The sequence below is a fragment of the Vigna unguiculata genome, chromosome 5, assembly GCF_004118075.2.
Source record: "Vigna unguiculata cultivar IT97K-499-35 chromosome 5, ASM411807v1, whole genome shotgun sequence".
Classification (NCBI taxonomy): Eukaryota; Viridiplantae; Streptophyta; class Magnoliopsida; order Fabales; family Fabaceae; genus Vigna; species Vigna unguiculata.
In genome coordinates this window covers 33,373,935-33,388,284 of record NC_040283.1, presented here as the reverse complement: position 1 = coordinate 33,388,284, position 14,350 = coordinate 33,373,935, and the positions used below count along the sequence as shown (strand labels likewise).

The 14,350-nt window shown below is 34.4% G+C and overlaps 1 pseudogene; it reads left to right on the top strand.

The window, feature by feature from the left end:
* Positions 1 to 663: 663 nt before the first annotated feature.
* LOC114184641 lies at positions 664 to 7,067 on the top strand (annotated as a pseudogene).
* Positions 7,068 to 14,350: the final 7,283 nt, after the last annotated feature.

Sequence of the window (14,350 nt, the reverse complement as noted above, 5' to 3'; positions counted from 1 at the left end):
GTACTCAATACTATAGGGCAATTCAAATTTGCCAAATTAGTCAGAATTTGAAATCTGATTTTGACAAAACAATAAGTAGAGGGGTTGTCTTGCGCAAAGCACCCTCCTTACCTCCTTTTCTCTTGCTAAATAAACTTGCTTACCCTTAAATGTTTCATTTTCTCTCATTTTCTTGTCAAGTTTTTCACTCTTTTTCTTTTTCCTTTCAAGTGTTTCACTCTTTCTTTCATTTGCTAACTTTTCTCTCATTTTTATTTGATCCTCACACATCTCTTTAGGAGACAAGGGTTTGGGGACCACTTTTTTTATCTTGATACGTGAAAGAGATTTTGTTAGTGAATAAAAAAAATAAAAAAATAAATTGGGCCGAATGGAAATTGATTTCCTTCTTTTTACCTACTTTTCTTGGCCTTTTGTTTTTCTTTGTTAACCTTTCTTTGTCTACCTACAAGCGTTTCCATGCACATATTGGAGAACTATTCTTTGTTATGGCCATAATCTCTTGAATTGCATAAGAACCCAAGGAGAATTTGAATGGTAAAAGGCAAGAGTGTTTTATTTTAGTAAAAGCAAATCTGTGAGTGCACACACTTGAGTGGTGAGAAAATTTTCAAATACCATATATATATTTTTTTTCTTGTTACCTTGATCTGTTTCTTAATCATGGTAAAAAGGAATGATATTCAGATGCAAATTGCTGCATTATCTCAACATTTGGAGAGGTTGATGAAGCAAGAACAAGATGAGTTTCATGATAGGTTGGACCAACTAGAGAATAGAACCCCACCAAGAGGAGGAGGAGGAGGAGGGCCACAAAGGAATGAAGGGAGAATAGAAGGAGTAAGGTTGAATGTGCCACCTTTCAAGGGGAGGAGTGATCCTGAAGCTTACTTGGAGTGGGAGCTCAAAATTGAGCATGTATTTTCTTACAATAATTATAGTGAGGAGCAAAAGGTAAGGCTTGCAACAACTGAATTTTCTGATTATGCTTTAATTTGGTGGAACAAGTTGCAAAGAGAGAGGATTAGAGATGAGGAGGCTTTGGTGGACACTTGGGATGAGATGAAAAGGGTCATGAGAAAGCGGTATGTACCTTCTAGCTTTCATAGGGACTTAAAATTGAAACTACAAAGACTTTCTTAAGGAAGCAAGGGAGTGGATGAGTGTTATAAGGAGATGGAGATTCTTATCATCCAAGCCAAAATTGAAGAAGATCCTGAGGTAACTATGGCACGTTTCTTAATGGATTAAATCATGATATTAGAGATGTTGTTGAGTTGTAGGAGTTTGTGGAGATGAAGGATCTATTGCATAAGGCCATACAGGTAGAACAACAAATTAAAAGAAAAAGTACAACAAGAAAGAGTTCTACCAATTTCAATTCTTCAAACTGGAGAGATAGAGTAAAGAAAAAAGGTGTTGCCTCCTCTAGCAATTCAGTGCTTTCTAATGAAGGAAAAATAGTTCAAAAGAAACCTGAACATCAACCAAAGAGGACTAGAGAAATGAAATGTTTTAAATGTTTAGGCATGGGACATTATGCCTATGAGTGTCCTACAAAGAAGACCGTTTTTCTTAAGGATAATGGGGAGTACACAAGCGATTCTGATGATAATGATGGAGAGGTAGAAGAGAGTGATGGCGAGTTGAAAGCTAATGTAGGAGAGTTGTACATGATTAGGAGGATGTTGGGAAGTCAAGTCAAGGCCGAGGATGCATCTCAAAGCGAGAATATTTTTCATACAAGATGTTCAGTTAATGGTAATGTATGTTTGGTAATCATTGATGGAGGAAGTTATACCAATGTGGTGAGTTCAAGATTAGTGTCAAAGATGAACATGGACACTGAACCACATCCTAGGCCATACAAACTTCAATGGCTTAGTGAAGGAGAAGAAGTCCAAGTGAAACAGCAAGTTGAAGTCTCTTTCTCCATTGGGAAATATGAAGATAAGATCTTATGTGATCTGGTTCCCATGGAGGCTAGCCATATTCTTTTGGGAAGACCATGGCACATCAAAGCCATCCATGATGGCTTCACTAACAAAATCTCTTTCACGTATCAAGATAAAAAAGTGGTCCTCAAACCCTTGTCTCCTAAAGAGGTGTGTGAGGATGAAATAAAAATGAGAGAAAAGTTAGCAAATGAGAGAAAGAGTGAAATACTTGAAAGGAAAAGAAAAAGAGTGAAACACTTGACAGGAAAATGAGAGAAAATGAAACATTTGAGGGTAAGCAAGTTTATTTAGCAAGAGAAAGGGAGGTAAGGAGGGTGTTTTGTGCAAGACAGCCGCTCTACTTATTGTTTTGTCAAAATCAGATTTCAAATTCTGACCAATTTGACAAATTTGAATTGCCCTCAAGTATTGAGTCCCTTTTGCAGGATTATAAAGATGTGTTTCCAGCAAGTGTCCCTGATGGTTTGCCATGTTTGAGAGGAATTGAGCATCACATTGATCTCATTCTGGGAGCTGCTTTGCCCAATAGGCCAGCTTATAGGAGCAACCCACAAGAGACCAAAGAGATTGAAAAACAAGTTACTGAACTCATGAGTAAAGGTTGGGTGAGGGATAGCATGAGTCCATGTGTTGTACCTGTGATTTTGGTGCCCAAAAAGGATGGCTCATGGAGGATGTATCTTGATTGTAGAGCAATAAACAACATCACCATCAAGTATAGGCATCCAATTCCAAGGTTAGATGATCTTCTTGATGAATTTTATGGTGCATGTGTGTTTTCTAAAATTGATCTTAAAAGTGGCTATAATCAGATTAGGATTAGAGAAGGTGATGAATGGAAAAGTCCTTTAAAACTAAATGTGGATTATATGTGTGGTTGGTTATGCCCTTTGGTTTGACAAATGCACCTAGTACTTTTATGCGGTTAATGAATCATGTTTTAAGAGAGTTTATTGGTAAATTTGTTGTGGTGTACTTTGATGATATTCTGATCTATAGCACCAGTCTTGAGTTGCATGTTGAGCATTTGCAATCTGTTTTTGTTGTTCTTAGAAAAGAAAAATTGTATGCCAATTTGGAAAAATGCATCTTTTATTCTGATCATGTGGTGTTTTTGGGTTTTGTTGTGAGTGCTAAAGGTGTACAAGTTAATGCGGAAAAGGTCAAGGCCATCCAAGAATGGCCTACACCTAAGACTGTCAGTGAAGTGAGGGGTTTTCATGGTTTAGAAGGTTTTCACAGGAGATTTGTTAAGGATTTTAATACCCTGGCTGCATCTCTAAATGAAATTGTTAAAAAGAATGTGGGTTTTAAATGGGGAGAGAAACAAGAGGAGGCCTTTGCTGCCCTCAAGCATAAGCTAACTAATGCACCTATTCTTGCCATGCCTAATTTTGTAAAATCTTTTGAAATTGAGTGTGATGCATCAAATGTGGGTATTGGGCCTGTTTTGTTGCAAGATGGACATCCCATTTCTTATTTTAGTGAAAAGTTAAGTGGGGTTGCCCTTAACTATTCTACTTATGATAAGGAATTGTATGCTTTGGTTATAGCTTTAAAGACTTGGCAACACTATTTGTTACTCAAAGAATTTGTCAATCATAGTGATCATGAGTCCTTGGAATACTTGAAAGGACAAGGTAAGCTTAATAAGAGGCATGCTAAATGGGTAGAGTTTTTGGAGCAATTTCCATACGTAATCAAGTATAAAAGGGGGAAAGGAAATATAGTGGCTGATGCACTTTCTAGGAGGCATGCATTGCTTTCTATGCTTGAAACTAAATTGTTTGATCTTGAATCTTTGAAAGACATGTACAAGGATGATGCGGATTTTGCTGAAATATATGCTGCATGTGAAAAGTTTTCTGAAAATGGTTACTATAAGCATAATGGATTCTTGTTTAAATCAAATAAATTGTGTGTGCCTAAGTGTTCCATTAGAGAGTTGCTTGTGACTGAATCACATGAAGGAGGTTTGATGGGTCATTTTGGGGTTCAAAAGACTTTGGAAATTTTTGTAGAGCATTTCTTTTGGCCTCCTATGAAACGTGATGTACATAAGTTTTGTGATCACTGCATTGTGTGTAAAAAAGCTAAATCTAAGGTGAAGCCACATGGATTATATACTCCTTTACCTGTTCTTGAATATCCTTGGACTGACATTTCTATGGACTTTGTTATGGGATTGCCTAAAACAAAGAATGGAAAGGATTTTGTCTTTGTTGTTGTTGACATATTTTCTAAAATGACACACTTCATACCTTGCAAGAAGGTGGATGATGCTTGTCATGTGGCTGATTTGTTTCTCAAGGAAATAGGAAGACTTCATGGACTACCAAGGAGCATTGTGAGTGATAGGGATACAAAATTCCTTAGTCACTTTTTGATGAGGCCATCGACGCCATTGATCGGCAGAAACGTGCTCCGTTCGTTGGAGAATGGCCTCCAATCGTCGATTGTTCGGTGGAATTGACGAGGAAACGCAGCGGAAGACTCTAAAGATTGAATTTGCTCTCGTTCTCACACTGAACTCACACGCACACTGTGTTTGGAACCCTAGGAGGAGAAATCCTCTTCTACTGGGAAAGGGGAGCTAAGACGAACGGTGGGAGTACTCTCAACCAATATTCTCATTCATCAAAGCTAATCAGTACAATGGTTGGTTTGCCTTTTATAGATGAAGGCAACCAGAACAGTAAACATGAGAAGGTGCCGTCTAACACAAACCTAATGGCAACAGAAAACCCTAACGAATCCTAGGGGTGGAACGCGTGAAAGAAAAATTCGCTTTAACCCTAAGGTGTGAGACATATGCATAGGTGGCCTGGCTGGTGTGAAGATGCGAAGGCGTGAGGAATGTGTTTGGAGCTATGCGTGAAGTCACTTGGATGTGCTCCTAGCAAAAGAGAAGAAACCTAGCAGATTGAAGGCGCTAGATCCTTGCGTGGGTCGCAGAAAGGAGTTGGGCTGCTACTTGTAAGCCCAAAATGGATGACGACGGGGTGTGCAGAAAGCAAACTTAGAGAGATGGGTCGTGTTATGTTGGCTGCAGCAAGGATGTGGCAGCAAGGATGTGGTGCTGGAAGGAACAATTGAAGAACCGTGGAAGAATTTGGCCTGCAGGAAAAAGGCGTGTTCTCCTCCTTGGTGCGTATGGGCTCGGGCCCAATAAAGAGATCTTATTGGCTGCGGAAGAAACAATTTGAAGAAGTGTGATTGTTGGTGTAAAGGAGAGTTGGGCCGCAGGCCCAATGCCAATTCTTCAATAATTGGCAGCTTAGAAAATAGGCTGCATTTAACAAACAAACCCAATTAGAACAATTTATTTAATTAAAAATAAAGAAAAATAAAAGAAATTAAAAAGGAATGGGCCCAGGCGTTGGCCCAATGCTGTAAGCCTTATTGGGATCACATCACTTTTGGAGGACGTTGTGGGGTAAGATTGGTACTAAATCGTTATTTTCTACTACTTGTCACCCACAAACTGATGGTTAAACTAAGGTAGTCAATAGAACTTTAGGCACGTTACTTAGGACTGTTATAAAGAAAAATCTTAACTCTTGGGAAGCATGTTTGCCTCATGTTGAGTTTGCTTATATTAGGGTTGTCCATAGCACAACTAATTATTCACCTTTTGAGATTTTATATGGATTTAACCCTTTAACTCCTCTTGATTTGCTACCTATGCCTAACATTTCCATGTTTAAGCATAAAGAAGCACAAGCTAAAGCTGACTATGTGAAGAAGTTACATGAGCAAGTAAGGGGTCAAATTGAAAAGAAAAATGAAAGCTATGCAAGGCAAACTAACAAAGGTAGAAAGAAGGTTGTCTTCCAACCTGGAGATTGGGTTTGGGTGCACATGAGAAAGGAAAGGTTCCCAGAACAAAGGAAATTAAAGCTTCAACTAAGGGGGAATGGTCCATTCCAAGTGCTTGAAAGAATAAATGACAATGCTTACAAAATTGATCTGCCTGGTGAGTATAATGTTAGTTCCACATCCAATGTGTCTAACTTATTCCTTTTTTATGTAGATGGAGAATCTGATTTGAGGACAAATCCTTCTCAAGAGGGAGAGAATGATGGAGATGTGACAATGAGCAAGGATAAGGATCCACTTGAAGAACATGGAGGACCTATGACAAGGTCTAGAGCAAAGAAAGCAAAAGAAGCTCTACAACAAGTGTTGTCAATATTATTTTAGTACAAGCCCAAGTTAGAAGGAGAAAACACAAAAGTTGAAAATTGCATCGTGGCCCAAATGGAAGAGGCTAACTCGCTAGATTAATGCAGTTTCTTTTATTTAAAATAAGGGCCCATTTGACATCTTAAGAACCAGCCTTGGAAGATTAAGAAGACCTTGATGAATACTTTTGGATGACCTTTTTGCTGCCCCAATTTCAGTTATAATCAGCCATTAGGTAGTGGACAATTATTAGCTTGATTTGTTTATTATTAGCACTAGTGGGATATAATGACAATTAATGGTCTTTTGGTAATCCTAATGGTTAAAGCTCCTATATAAGCTGAACCATTTCTTATCAATGAAATCAAGTTAAGTTTTGTTCAAAAATTCAATTTTCTATCTAATAGTGAGAGTGATTCTCCTAGTTCTTGAGTGATTCAAGAACCCTTGGCTGTATCAAAGGATTTTGCCATCCTTTGTGTGTTGCCTCCTTTGGAAAGAGTGATTCTTTCTTTCCACTTTTAGATTCACCCCTTATTACTTTCTTCTTCACCCGATTTTCAAAAGAATACCTAATTCTGCCCACAAAATATCTCGTGGTCATAACTGGTTCTAACCCTAAAAGAAAAAAAAATCCTACATCAGCCCTTGTGCAATGAGATTCACATCACATGATAATCCCTGAAGATCAAGGTTGTGTATGGATCTTTCTCATATAGGTTATGAGATTATGGTGATTTGGTATGAAGGAGTCAATGAATTAAGAATTGGCTAAGATAATTTGGATGGGTGTTAATTTTTAGTAATTATGAAATATGATTGTTTTTCTTTCTCAACTCACCTTTGTTGTTTGTGTTTGGCGATGATCGTGTGACTTTTTATACAGGAGCAGATGTGAATCCAGGTGAGAACGTCGATGCTTAGAGGCGGAGCGGGGCAGACCACGGGGGATTTTCTATATAAGTTATTTATAAACATTTTTTAATAAGCCTTAATTGTGTTTTTTTCTCTACTATGGCTTTGTAATAAGGATGGCTACATGTATTTGAACTTCCGCGATATAAGTTTTATACGTTTCCCGCACTTGGGAACTTTCTATATATTATTTTAATTCCATATTTTATATTTAATTGCTTTATCAAGTAATATCCGCCTAGGGTGTTACAAGCTGCTTCGAACCTCCACGCAAACATCACACCAACATATCACACTTCTCCAACACTAGAATGCAGTACGCGTAGTAACACAATGGAGCAATATCAATGTCGTTCCATCATATACCTGTAGAAAATGAAGAATACGAGACAAACCACCACACCTTCATGAACCATGGATTCCACTATTCACGTAGATTCGGACCACTGCAGACACAAGCCTCCATTCATGCCGCAACCAAGCCTTCATGATGTTCAAATGTTGAAACCATCTGCAACCCTAACGGAACCCTAATTCTGAAGAGGGAGAGAGTGTGTGTCACGTGGCAGCCTCTAATGGTCAGTCAAATAGGTCAAACTCTGGTCAAGCATTCAAAGGTTGGTCAAACATTGCATATTTTGGTTAAAGATGGTCAAATAGTAAAATAAAAGGGATAGAACTCAAGATTGGATAGAAATTAAGTTGCTGAATAATTAATTAAAGATTTTAAATTAATTATCTTTGATATATCTCAAATTATCAATAAAGAAAATCTTCCAAATATTTTAGAAATTGATAAAATTTGTTAATCATTTGAGACATATTATATCAAAAGATAAAAGGTTTCAACAACAAAAAATATAAGATTCAAGTCCAATCAAGGCCTTTATAAAGAGACATAAGGGAGCATAAAAGGGACACTTAACAACTCTTTGGTTTTGTCAGCTACCATCCATCCACTACATCTCTCGTTCTTCCATTTTTTTTTTCTCTCATTCATCATTATTCATGTATTCCATCCAATCCATGGAGAGCTAAGCTTTTAAGGTTGATTTCACTGTAATTTCTTAACTGGATTTTGAGGTTAGATGAATTACTGTATTTTCTCTTTTGATTCTTGTTGAGATTTATTTTCATCTATGTGTTTTGGTTCTTAATCTAGTAAAAGTAACAATTTTTACAGTATAGCAAGTTAGCATAATTTTAAATCTACAAACATAATAATCGTATGAGTCCAATGATATTTAAATTTTAATTAAGAAGTTACTTTAATTAATTTTAAAAACTTTCATATGATTGCATGAGTTTTTGCTAATAATTGAGAAGTTACTTTGATTAAAGGTGAAAACTTAGATTAAAATTAATCAAGAAGTTACTTTGGTTAACTAACTTTTACTAGATATAAGAGGTAAAGGAATAAACATGATTAGGCATAGTAACATTTAATTAAGAAGTTACTTTAGTTAAATTTACTATGACTAATCTATAAAGTTCATGCTTTTGATTGAGAAATTACTTTGATTAAAAGTGAGGACGCTAATAAATTAATTAAGAAGTTACATTGATTAATTTGAAATCTTAGACAAAAAATCAATAACAATAATCTTTAGGAAACCGACGATGAATCCTATTTTGAAACAGCAGTGGAATTAACCTTATTTACTATTATTGTGTTTACAATCTTTTATTTGTGTGTCATTTATTCTTTGCATATCAAAACCCCATATTTTCATAGTTACTAGTTTTAGCATTAGGATAGATTTTTATAAGAATCAAATATTTGAAATCAATTTTGTATTCATTGAGAGACGACTCAGAGTTAGCTTAACCCTATCTATTTTGTTCACTACTAACTTGACAATACTGAAGTTGCTATAGTTAAGTAATGTTAATTTGATCGCTTCACAACAACAATATTACCAAAACGTAAAGAAATGACTTATTTACATTTTTACAGGACTAAAAGGATGGAAGAACCCATTATATTTCACTCTTCAAATGTAGAGTCTTCCTCCATGAGGCTTTGCCTTCTTCAATCTTCTTAGTCATGATTTTTGTGGCTGGATAGTTTTCTATCATGATGACTCAGGCAAAGATGGAAAACAATGAAGAATGAGAGTTGGACAAGATCAAGAAATAATAGACAAATATTAGAGTTTAACTTCATCGGTAATTTTACCATTTTATTTATAAAATTTGGGTGTAAGACATTATTTATTTTTGTTTATGGACTTTAATAAAGTGATAACCTTTTTTTAAATAATTATTTGAAATAAAAATTAGAAGAATAAAAATTTGGGTGTTACATCGTCTAACAATAATAATAAAAATAAGGGTAAGTCCAAAATCAAATTAAAAGATAAAACTATTTATAAAAAATAAATTCATAGGTATTTAATAATTTACTTAATTCATCAATTTTCATAAAACATGGATTTTAAGTAAAAATAAATAAATCAAAGTTCATTCATTGTATTTCTTGCATAACTACGGATCTTTAACACAATATCTTTAGTTTGAGAAATCTTCCACATAATACTTTTCAAATTAGAGTCATACAAAAAAATCATGAACTATTTTTAATAATAAAATTTTGATACTTAAAATACTAGCTCCCAAAATTTCGTATATAATAATATATATTAAACACGACGACTTAATATATATTAACCATAATATTATAATATAGATTAATTAGTACCTTTTAATATATATTAACCAAAAAAATATAATATATATATTAATCACAACATTTTCATATATATTAAACACAACACTTTCATATATATTAACTGGCCCACTTAATTCTGCCCCAATATTTAAGGGCTGCCCCAAAATCTGGTGGGCTTAAGGCTGGCCCATAGGGTGTCAAAACTCCTAAATCAGCCCTAACCTTTTCATTTCTGCCACTTTCAGAAAAACAGCCTTCCCTCTCTTAGAAACTACAGTCGCGCTCTACTAGGGTTTGGTCCCAAATCTTGGTCAAGCAAGCTCAAGCTTTTTCCACTCTACGTAAGTTGTTTCTTAGCTCATACTAGTTCTCCTTTAATCTTATTTTTCATGCTTCCTATGAAGCTCATCTTAATGAACTCATTTCCATATTGTTCCGCTATTTTTTCTAGCTCATTAATTTGTTCCTAGAGCTACTATGCTCGGCTGTTTGAGTGTGCGAGTCTTTGGCTAGCTCTTTCCAGGTAAGGGAAGCTAGGGTTTCGTATTTTAAATCTATTCCACCTATTGTTTTGGTTCTGTTTAGCATTTTTTATGCTTGTGTGATGTCCACGATGGAATGAATGTGCATGGTTTATTGTTTGGATGAATCTCGGGTTTTGCAGGTGTAGAACAGTGAGGGAGAGCACTCCTCTCGCCTGAGCGAGGGCTTTTGGCTTGAGCGAGACCTGACGTAGACCACATTGTTTTCTTGGATGATTGTTATGGATTGTATGATTTGGCTGGTTTGCTCTATTTAAAGTATGAAGTATGTGAATGTGCGTAAAATCCCTAATGTTATGGGCTGGATTAATGCGTTTGGTATGATCTTGGCATGAAACACGAATGGATGGTTAGGAATAAATGTGATATGGAATTGGTATGTATAATGACTTTATGTTGGTTGGAGAAACATGATTTTGGTGTGGTCAGGACGTAATTCCACGATGATTGCATGGTGGTGCCTCATTGGACAGGACGTAATTTCATGACGCTCTAGGTGAGATCTCATGGTGGTGCCTCATTGGTCAGGACATAATTCCACGGTGGTTGCGTGGTGGTGTCTCATGGTCAGGACGTAATTCCATGACCCCTATTAGTGGGAGCTCATGATGGTGCCTCATACTTAGGACATAATTCCACGAAGTTCGTGGTGGTGCCTCATTATATAATTTAGTAAGGATTGCATCCTGACACTCTAAAGAGTCAGTGAGTTTCACATAGAGCGTATTGACCCAAGTGGTGTGAGTAGTAGGAGGCCCTAGTCTTTGACAGGATAATGGCCTTAGATGTTTGAAGGCTAACCTTGTGAGTGGTAGGGTGAAACCCATTGCTAATTGGCTCTGCAGAGTAGTAGGGGCCACCACAAGTATAAGCATCCGGTGAATTTGACTAATTATATGTATCCGAATAAGTAGTGTTTTTAGTCTTAGTGTCTTGTTTGCGAGTCTTCACATGCTTGGTTGATGTATGTATCTTTGGCTATAAAATTGTATGAAATAGCATGATAAATCGTTTTCTACTTTAGCTTACCCTTCTGCTTATTTGTGTGTTCTATGTGTGGTTTTCTCTTTTTGTGATGATCATCAATTTATTGATAGGAGCAGATGCGAGAATTTCTCGTGATCTACTAGGTAATGGAGATTCTGTTGCTTAGCTTGTCTTGGGTCGAATCTTCTTATTCTCGAGTTTTCCTTTTTGGGTTGTGGCCTATGTATTATTTGCTCTCTAAGCATTTATTTTGAATACTGTCGAACTTGTTTCTCTGTCTTATTATTAGCATCGTGGTGTGCCTTAGTATTTTATTTTAAGTATCTTGGGTATCTGAGTATATGTAAGAAGTGACATTATATTCCTTGACTTTGCTTCTTGTATTATTTTGTGTGACGTTTCATTTAATTAAGGTTGTTATTTAAATGGGATGTTCCATTAACCAAAAAACAATAATTTGTATGAGCAACAACAATAATTTTACATTAACAACAATAATAATTTCACATTAATAACAATTATAAATTCATATTAACTACCAACCCAAAATTTATATACAATAAATAAAAAATAACTTCTTTGACGGTACAGTTTTATTTTCTTCAAACAAATATAATAAAATAAAATTTATAATATAATTAATTATTTCTTTAAAATCAATTATAATTATTTTTTAATTCAAAACAAAACATATTTAATTTTTTATATATTTTTTTTTGGTACATAATAACTAAAATATATAAAATCAAGTATACTGCACATTCCATATATTTCCTCTCCAAATAATTATTTTTCTAAAATATAATAATCGTACTTAAAATATACTACACCACTAACAACTTTATTTTCATTTCTTACTTTTTTCTATACGCAAACCATATAATCATCGTACTTAAAATATATCAAATGATTTCATACCTAATATACACAAACATATATATATAATTTAGAGAATCAAACTCTAAATATATCATTCTATTTAAGAAATTTGTATATCATAAAATCAAAACAACCATTTGGACAATTCCTAAAATACCATTATAAACTAAATATCAACCTCGATAACAAAATATTTACTTTTATAAAAATTTCGCTTCCTTTCTTAATTTGTCCAACATCATAACATTTTATTCTTCTAAAGTTTTAGATCATATATTTCATAAGACCAAAAAATCTAAATTTAAAGTTTCTCCTACATTAACTTTCGTTATTTTCACGTCAATATTTTGAACAAATAGATATCACATGTTGTCTGCAAGAATCTGGTTGTATGCGCTAAGGTTTAAGGCAGAAAGGAGTATTATTAGACGCTATGAGGTACACTAATAGGGGGAAATGACAATAAACTAAGTATAGATAAAATCACAAGGAAGGAAGTATAGGTGTCATAACCGACTAGACGATACCCTTAGTTGGAGAACAAACGGTGTATGTTTATACATATAAGACAATATGTTAGAACTATTTTAATATAATTTAAAATATAAATATTAAAATAAAAAACTTATTGTTACTTATGTTTTTATATACCTTTAATTTATAGATTAATGTTTTTTACGGCTAATGACTACAATCTTATTATAATTTACTTATTTGTCTCGCTTTTCTACCTATAAATATCACCTAGCTGCATGGAGAAAGACACAACAACAAAGAATAACAAACACTAGAGTTTTCTCTGAAGTGTTCTTCTTTTCTTCTTTATATTATGTTTAAGACGTTGGTGTTCATAAGGTTTAGTGATCCTTCGCTGCACTCGATCGATCTGACGGGTTGTTGTATCTTGGGAGAGAAACGCATATGATTTGAAACATATATGATAGTGTATTTGTTTAGCCCTATGTAGTAGGGGTGTTTTCTCTCTAAGAATAGCGTTATTCGTGCTTCAACCCAGGCTATTTCTACTCCTTACCTCATTTATATTTTTATCTATTATTTATTATTATAATAATAATTTTATTATTAATAATATTATATCTTTTATTAATATTCTTTGATTCAGATACATGTCGTTATTATTATTGCTCTAATAATTATTATTATATTATTTCATATTTTGATTATTACTAGTATTATTTGAGTAATCATTTTCTAACACAATATGTGTCTACACATATAAGACGGTATGTGTCTACATATATCAGACGATATGTGTCTATTACAAATATCAGATCAGAGATATCTTGTATAGCAAATGATACATGGATCAGAGGAAGCTAGATGATACATGTGTCAGGAGAGAGTAGGCTAGTCAAATGAGGAAAGATGAGAGTGAATAATCAGTTATGACGTGGAACGTGATGACATATGTATTATTTTATTATTACTTTTATACTTCATTAATAAAAGGAAAAACTATGTCATCAAGCTTCTAGATATAGCCTTATTCTTACATCATTGCCATCTCTCTCTTCTCTCTCTTACCCTATTTATTCTCAAGTTTCATGTTCTTTGGGATTTCAGAATCTTTTAACATGAAAATCATATAAACATAAGATAACTAGTTGCTGAAATGATTAGAAATCAACTCTATTGTAGTAAAAACTCATTAGAAGAAGAAGCTTGAATCAAGTAAAGGAAGTTAATTGTTCCATTGATTTTCTAGGTGATTGATTGATTTCCAAGAATGTTGAATACATTTTGAATTTGTATTAGTTTGGGAGGCAATGCGGGGCGAGTTGACATTATTTTATCCCCCTAGCCTGCTTAGGTCGTTCTCACATAGCATGAAGCTCAAGCAAACCAATGAAGGATTGACCCACATTGACTTAATTTCCCAAAATCTAACAACAATAACATAAAGTATATCATAAAGAATATCACAGAACCCTATTCACTATTCTGCATCTTCCTCAACACATGTATTATCATCTACACCCATGATAAATCACGATCATCATAGTCAAACACAAACATAACAAACAGAAGATTAAGGTAACATAAAAAACATAAAACTTGCAGTTTAACAATAGCACACACTTTGTTATCATAATTTAACCATAGAGTTTACTGAGTTTCCAGCACACACACAGTAATACAAGTAAATTAACAAATATTGTCTCAACACAAGGTCTCATACTCACTTAGAGTCA